Source organism: Triturus cristatus, chromosome 4_1 (assembly GCF_964204655.1).
Source record: "Triturus cristatus chromosome 4_1, aTriCri1.1, whole genome shotgun sequence".
In the NCBI taxonomy this organism is placed as follows: Eukaryota; Metazoa; Chordata; class Amphibia; order Caudata; family Salamandridae; genus Triturus; species Triturus cristatus.
Genome location: NC_140585.1, coordinates 1,344,023,944 through 1,344,031,825, shown reverse-complemented (window position 1 = coordinate 1,344,031,825; position 7,882 = coordinate 1,344,023,944).

The following is a 7,882-nucleotide window of genomic DNA, read 5'->3' as shown; positions in this document are numbered from 1 at the left end:
AGTGGCGTGGGAACACCCATGCAATGCCTTCTCAGGGCAGAGTAACAACACATGACTGTACATTTTTTAGGCCGCTTGGAATCACGCAAAGTTTCTTTGCATGGCTTTCAAAAATCTGACTTACGTTTGCATCGTTCTTGCAACATGTCATAAATAAGCACTTAGTTCGTAGAAACCCCATCCATCTTGGCCTTATTGTCTCCTGCGTCCCTCCTCTTAGGACTTTGGCCCCACGACAGCTGTATCTTCTCTTTGGTCTGTCATCCACCCAACCAATGTGGGCAGAAGCTTCTTCCGTGCTCCCCTTAGCAACTGCAATTTCTCCAAACCCCTCACCAAACCCTGTGGCTGCCATGTGTCCCTTCACACACCAGGCAAGTGGCCCCCAGCGCTTGGTGAATTAGCCTTCCTATGTACTTGTGCCATTATTAGAATGCCTGTCTCTAGCATTCTTAGCCCCAAAGCCCGTATCTCCTCTCAACCTTCCTCACTCTTTTTCTCCTCTTCTGTTCCTATTGGGCAGGGAGCCCTCTCATTCTCTGTTGTGGCCACTACTCTATGCTGCCCCCCTTCTACTTCATTCTTGCATTTTTCTGCCCTATCTGCCCACCCATATGAGGATCATTAACCTCGTTCTGGTGCACTCCCTCGTCGCGGTGCCCACCGTGCTCTCCTTCACACCCTTGCCTGACATGGTGTATCTGCCTCTATGCAACCTGGTTGCACCTGTCACCTCTCGCTCTACCTCACCATCTCTTCTTCCTTTCCCCTGCATGTCTTTATCTGCACTTTCTCCTACAATGCTGCTAAAGGTCTTTCGAGGGCTGCAACTTGGGGGCCAGCCCCTGATGACCTTCCAGACAAATTTTCTACAGTCCTCTTTTGAAGCCCAGGTACACTGCTCAAGGGGCCAGGCCCGCTCCCTGACACTCCATCTCAGGCCTCATGCCCAATATCACAAAGTTGTTGTCCTCCCTTACTAGGGCCTAACATTCCCTTTTTGTCTTATGCTGCCTTACTTTTATTTTGGCCCCTACAGCTCCTGCTACCATACGGGGGAGAACCCGCAGACAAGCACAGCTGCTGGTAACCCTATTGGTACTACCCTCTTTTGCCTGTTGCCCTGGGGATCCCATCCATCATTACAGGCAGTCTACATGCTGTCCTTAATATTTCATCCTCCACCGCACTTATTGCCTCATTGGAAGGTGCAGGCTGGAGCCTCAGGAGCACCTCCAACATGCTTTGCCTTGCACTGCAACAAAGGGATAATTAAATCCCTTTGGATATGCTACCCAGGCAGCGATGTGGTGGCCACATGGCTGCTTTCATTCACATCTCTCGTCCGTCACTGGCCCCTCCCAAACTCCCGAATGTCACCTCCATGTGGGGCCTCCTTCTGCTCTACCCATGCAGATCTTGCACTGCTCTAGCCTCTCTCAAAAGACAATTTTTTTCCTACTTCAAACCCTGGCATTATCCTGCACTGCCCCCGAGAAGTGCGCTGGTGCACCTCAGGTCCTGTGCTGCTCAACCCCTGACTCTGCACTGTTTCCCCCACTGGACATGACTGCTCCCCCTTTTTCCTGGATACTCCAAGAACTTGAGCTGTTCCACACTTGCTTTCCTTCAGCAGTTTCACCTCAGCAGAACCTGAATTATTCCATGCCTCTGGACTCTGCTCTGCTTCAATCCCAGGGCCTGCACTTATTCAATACCTTCCATTCTTTCCTCTTTAACCGTCCCCTGCTTTACCCCTAGAAAATGTCCTGCTCCTCTTTGATGCCCTGTGCAACTCCACTTCCCTGGAGACTGACCTCTCTCAATCCCCAGACTATGCAGTGCTTCACCAGTCTGACTCTGCTGCTCCACCAGCACTTTTGCTTCTCCTATATTGCTCCCTCTTAGACCTAGTCTCTTCATCTGGACCTCCGTTGCTCCAACTCTGGGCCTTTAAACCACCCCTCCAAAGACCCTGGTGTTGCTCCCTCCCCCTTGGGCCATGTTTGCTCGCCCTGAAGCTTGTGCTGTTCTATCTCCCAGACGCTTTGGTGCTTAATTACACAACTTCTGTTCGATTCAGCCTCTAAGAAAGGCCATCCCGTGGTCATTTGTTGCTCCACCCTCTACTGCTCCAAGAAACTGATCATGTGTTGTTTCACTCACTCCAACCCAAATCCTATGATGCTTCACCTCTGTGGACACTGGATTGCCTCAACCCTACTTCGCCATTCCCCAGACAATGAGCTCTCCATCCCCTGAATCCTGTGCTGCACGGCATCTTATCTCTGAATTCTGTTCAGCTCCCATCAGAATGGGCTCCCTCTGATGTACCTGTGCTGCTGCACCCCAGGCGTGTAACACCAATTGGGATGAGAATTCCTTAGTCCTCTGCACCCTGAATCAGCTTCCATGGGATGAGTCTGAGAACCGGTTTCCCAAGTTGTATTACATGCAAAAAGCTCCTCCGACCTCTCTTCTAAGGACATTTACAGCTTGTCAAGCCACCACTGTCTGTTTGATGGACTCTCTGGTCCACCTGCAAAGCAAATGTCTAACCTCGTCATTAAAGCTTACATGATAAACACCATGAGGCAACTTAAATGTCTGCTGTTAATTGTGAAATCAGCAAGTAAGGAGGCTGCTGTCATCACATCTTAGCAGCATACATAAAAACTAGCATGGGCAAAGCCATCACCTTTGCTGCAGGGCGCCAACCTCTCGTTTTTGCTTATTTCCCCCCCCCCCCCCGATGCCACAGTGCATTGTGTGCATGAATAGCAGCCATCCTGTTACACAGTTTGAAAAAGAAACTCCATTACAGCTCCATTACAAGTTGGCTGCAATGCATGCACACATATGCATGCCAGCCACCTTGAAATTGATTTTATGTTCATTTAAAAGACAACTACAATAGTCGTGTTTCTGAAGCCGGGCAGACCCCCTGAGGATCCGGGGTCGTATCGTCCCATATCATTGTTGAATTTTGAACCTAAACTATTGGGCAAGGTCTTGGCAGATCGTCTACGCACATATATACTAGAGCTGATCCACCCGGACCAATCAGGCTTTATGCCGCATCGGGCAACGAGGCATAATATCCGACGGTTGCATAATGCGATAGCAGAAGCCCATAAGCTGGCCTGCCCGGTCGCGGTACTGTTGGCCGATATAGACAAGGCGTTCGACTCCCTTAGTTGGGAATACCTTTTCCGCCTCCTAGAGGCAGTAAACTTTGGGCCCCGATTCCGGACGTATATCAAGCTCCTATACACGGGTCTCACGGCGTCGGTCCGGGTGGCTGGTCATCGGTTGGCCTCGTTCCCGCTCCTTCGTGGCACCCAACAGGGATGCCCACTATCCCCACTGTTATTCGCGCTTGCTATAGAGCCGTTAGCCGAGTGGGTGAGGAGGGACGCAGTGATGCGTGGGCTGTCATGGACTCCAGACTACACAGACAAAATAGCCCTGTACGCGGATGACGTGCTGTTTTACATGGCTGACCCACGGGTCTCGGGTCCTTCAGATCCTCCGCATTTTCGGTGAGACGTCCGGTCTGTGCGCTAATCCCTCTAAATCTATTTTATTCCCGGTGTGCGGGGATCTGGGACACGCAAGTAAACGCCCTGCTGAACGGGTTCCTCTGGCAACGGGGCGCCGTACGGGTGGCCCTGGCGACCTGTGTACAATCTACATACTGCGGGGGAATAGCTGCGGCGGATATGCGCGCCTATTACTGGGCATCCCAGCTGCTCGTGGTCAACGACTGGTGGTATGGGTCGCTCCAAGACCCGGCGTATGCGGTAGAGCGTTTGACTCTCCCTCACACACGGCTGCTACACTTACTATACGATTCCTCTTCAGTGGCCGGCCATCCTCCGGCATGCGGTACGGTGATTCAGATCTGGCGGCGCGTGGTGCGTATGATGGGCTGGTGGGGGAAACTTACCAAAATGACACCCTTATGGCGCGGCGCCTTCATCCGGCCGGTGGCAGCCCTGGAGGGATTCCGGGAGTGGGATACAATAGGAATCTCCACGTTGGGGGATGTCATGCGAGGGCCCACAATTAAATCCTTCCAACAACTACAAACCGAATTTGACCTACACAAATCCCAGTTCTACCGATACTTACAGCTTCGACATGCGTTGATGCCGGCGGTGCGTTCACTGACGTCCCTGCCAGAATATCACCCCCTAGAGAGTCGCCTTTTGACGGGGGACCTCGGCCCTCATAAGATCCGACAAATCTATCAAACCCTTACAACACGCGCGCAACACAATCTCCATAAGACACGTGAGCGTTGGCAGGCCGATCTCCCTGACCTTACAGATGATGATTGGGCGGAGGCACTGGCGAGCCCCCGCAATACTGCAGTTTCCACTAGACATCGCCTGATCCAATATAAATACCTACACAGGGTCTACTACACTAGAACGCGATTGTGGAAAATGGGGGTGATTCAGTCCCCGATATGCTTACGTTGTGGCGCGACCGAAGGCACGTTCTCACATACAGTATGGCTCTGCGTAGTGATACAACCCTATTGGCGCAAGGTCCTTGGGTGTTTGGGGAGCGTTCTGGCCTGGGAGCTCCCGTTCGAGCCAAGACTCACACTACTCCATAGCACCGAGGAAATTGGGGGGAACAGATATAAACAGCACTTACTGTTTCTGGGGCTCGTGTTGGCGAAGCGGGATATAGCGCAGAGCTGGAAGGAGACCTCCCCACCCCGCCTAGGCAAGTGGAAGAAAGCCATGGACCAATGTATGATGGCGGAGATTGCGGTCTTTGTGGCACGCGGCTGCCCCCGGAAACACGGGAGGATATGGGGGAAATGGGCCATATACAGGGGTGTGGACCTGCCACAACTTACTCCAGATGATTCAGGGGATCCCATAGAACGCCTGTTGAGACAGGAGAGATAAATACAAGGTGTGGGGTGACTGTGTACAAACATTTTAGGATAATAGTAACAATGCCATCCCGGAAACGGATGGGACTGCGTGTTGACACGGGGTGGGTGGGGTGGGTGTGGGAGTCTGATGTTTGCAGACTTGGGGTTGGGGGCGGTAAATCAGCACAATGTGTATCCTGGGGGATGTACTTGCACCATAATCTCTGGATAACTGTGCTGGTTGTTTGTTTATCAAAATCAATAAAATATGTTGTTAAAAAAAAAAAAGACAACTACGAGGTGGCCGCTATGTTAAACATAAGAAATGCTGATGGCCACTGTGTATGTGTACACATGCATGGTGGACATTTTGGAAAGGTTTGGCTTTGAAACAATAGAACTGAAGCTAAAATTTGAGTGTGCCTTTTACAGAGAGCAGCTGTGGGCCTGGAGAAGCCGGTGTCACTCGAGAGTTTGAAAGAGGTGGTGGAGGTGAAGACAGAAACAGCAATGGTGGGAGGGAGGGGGTGAACAATAAAAATCAGAGCGGTTTAGTGTAAAGCGCCCTATATAAACACACATACCCAGTTAGGGCATCCACTCAACCACTATCAGCTTTAGGGCACCACTCCTGCTTCGGGCCTAGGGCCAGAGACTGTGCATCTACAACACCATAACTCCAGGTAATCTCTTACACTTTAATAAATCCTAGGCAGGTTTAATCTCACCTGGGCTTTCCGTTTTAGCCTCTGTTTAGGGGACTTCAGTCAACCAGCTCCACTGGGTACCTACAGCAGAATCTTGATTATAGAGCTTATTGCTCTTAGATATAATCCATTACCACCTTCGTTGGAATTACAGCTCCTGGCTATTACTGAATAGAAACGTCTGTGAGTTAGTACCTTTCGTCCCTGGATTTCAGAGATTGTCGTTCCTCATTTGACAAATGATGAATTATTATTGCACACCTTTTACACCTTGCATTATCTTTAATGTCGGTTGTGAACAAGATCCTTCGGAAATATGCATGAACCACAAAATACACGACTGTGCCTCTTAAATATTAGTAACTCCTCCCTACACAGATTTACACTGTATCTTTAAATGTCCATATCTCTTACACAAAATATAACTTTATGTTGCTTTAGGTAACAGAATGTATCTCACAAATGATGGAATGAAATACCTTTCACTAATGGCATGACATCTAGATTACAAATGGCATGACATCTAGATTACAAATGGCATGACAACTAGTGCCTTATGCATGATGATATTAAGGATAGCATGCAGCACCCCACTACCTTGAACATATGAAAGTAACATTATTACTATAGTCTGCACAATATTGCAATAATAGGTATATTATTAGAAAATGCATGCTAATGAGCGGAAATCCCATGTTTAATGATAACTATTATATTTGATTACATCACTAATGCTGGGCTCTAAAAGAAAAGCATATTCTCCCATCCAAAATCGCATCAGTGTCTCGTATCGAGTTGTAACATCTATATTAATAACCATGCTATATCCAATACCATCTTCGTGGGATATTCATATTGGGCTAAATTCACTACCAGCTTCACTGGGTAGCTACAGCAGCCCTTGGACTTTGGGGATTATCGGCTCTAGGTATTGTCACAGGGTTCACTGGGATTACCTCTACTGTGTATTACCCAATACCAGCATTTCTGCATGGATGCAGCCGCCCCTGGACTACAGGGATTATGACTCCCAGGTATTGACCTCCACCAGCTTCACTAGATTACCACTTACCCACTATCGTTTACTAAGGCTCCATGGTAAAAATATGTGTGCGGCTATTCCTAGTGCCTAATATTCACCTCTAGGCTTGTGAAATGACCATCATTGTTCCCAGTCCATCCCTGAAGATCTAGACCCATTCTTAACCTCCCTGTCTCCACCCTAATCTAGATAAGATGACAGTAATTCGAGTCATCCAGGTGAATTTCTGATGTTCCTCCTTCCTACAACTGCCTTACCCTGCTGCACCATCATAACTGGAGTGGACACTCTTCTACTGCATCCATTGTAGAAAGAGGCTGGATGGAAAGTCTCAGCTTCTAAGGATCTGGAGTGCTAGTTGGTGCCACCAATTGACACAACTTTACCCTGAATGTCTATCTGTTAGAACCATCATCCATAATGAACAAGTTACTTACCTTCAATAATGCTTTTTCTGGTGGATACAGTATCGGCTTGTGGATTCCTCACCTTCTGAATAATCCCAATGTGCAGCATTCCACGGAAACGTTTCTCCACAGCTTTCCAACATCAATGAACACGTCACAATATATCAGCTCCACACACGACTCCGCATGATGTCATCAGAGACGTAAGAAGACCTCTTAGCGTGCTGAAGTCGGTTCCACCTATTTTTTCTATGCCTTCGTTGCAAAAGGGTGAACCAACAACATTTCCACAAGTATACATAGTATACGATACAAAACAGAACAAGGAAGTTACAACATACAATAGAATCTCCAAATCAAAGCATCCTCATAATTTAAATAGAAAATCTCTTGAGAAACATTAATAAGAAAGATATATAAAAAAATGTTTTCGGTATAAGGAGACAGGCAACAGTGAGGCAGGTGGGTCAGTGAGTAATTCACAGACAGATACTGTATCCACCAGAAAAAGTATTACTAAATATAAGTAACTTGTTCTTATGATGGATACATCTGCCTGTGGATTCCTCATCTTTTGAAAAGAATCCCAAAGCAGTCTTGCACTCGGAGGAGGGTACCTGCCTGCCTATACCAAAAACTTCTTTAACACAGAACAAGCAAAATAACCGTCCATCCTCACTTCTGAATCCAGGCAATAATGCTTTGCAAAAGTGTTGAGGGGGGGGGGGTCCAAGCTGCCACATTGCAGATGTCAATCTCAGGGACACCTCTAGCAAAAAGCAGAAGATGATGATGATTTAGCTCTGGTACAAGAACCACGAATAGCTTC